The following is a 532-nucleotide window of genomic DNA, read 5'->3' as shown; positions in this document are numbered from 1 at the left end:
AGACTTTTGTTGTCTAAATAAACATGCTCAATTTGGCTTATGACATACATTGTTTTCAGCCTGCTCTCTGTACTACTCACTCAGCTCGAGAGGTCCCCTCATCTACCAGAACTCCTCTTGCTGTACTGAGAACTGAACAAAATACTCCAGATGTATTAACAATTCACAGTACATCTGCATAGTACCTGTATGATCTAAAATGGGTATTTCTTATTTTATAACCATGTCTTTTGGCTCATCTTGAGCAAGTGATCATTTAAAACCCCATGCCACCCTGAACGCACCCGATCCCATCTGATCTCGGAAGCTAAGCAGGATCGGCCTGGTTAGTACTTGGATGGGAGACCACCTAGGAATATCAGGTGCTGTAGGCGTTAAAAAAATAATATTAAATAAAAAATAAAACCCCAGGTTCTTCTCACATAAATGGCTATCAAGCCACGTTATTTAAATATTATATTCCCTTTTAACTCCAGCAGGAAATCACTATTCCTGAATTTGGTGCTTTTCATTCTTAGGCATTTTCTTACTC

General features: G+C 38.9%; 1 pseudogene; it reads left to right on the top strand.

The window, feature by feature from the left end:
* The first annotated feature begins 256 nt into the window (after positions 1–256).
* On the top strand, positions 257–372 carry LOC112479894 (annotated as a pseudogene).
* The last annotated feature ends 160 nt before the right edge of the window (positions 373–532 follow it).

The sequence above is a fragment of the Pteropus alecto genome, unplaced genomic scaffold (genome assembly GCF_000325575.1).
Source record: "Pteropus alecto unplaced genomic scaffold, ASM32557v1 scaffold21, whole genome shotgun sequence".
NCBI classification, from domain to species: domain Eukaryota; kingdom Metazoa; phylum Chordata; class Mammalia; order Chiroptera; family Pteropodidae; genus Pteropus; species Pteropus alecto.
Note: the sequence above shows the minus strand (reverse complement) of the source record. Positions and strands in the feature narration are given on the sequence as shown.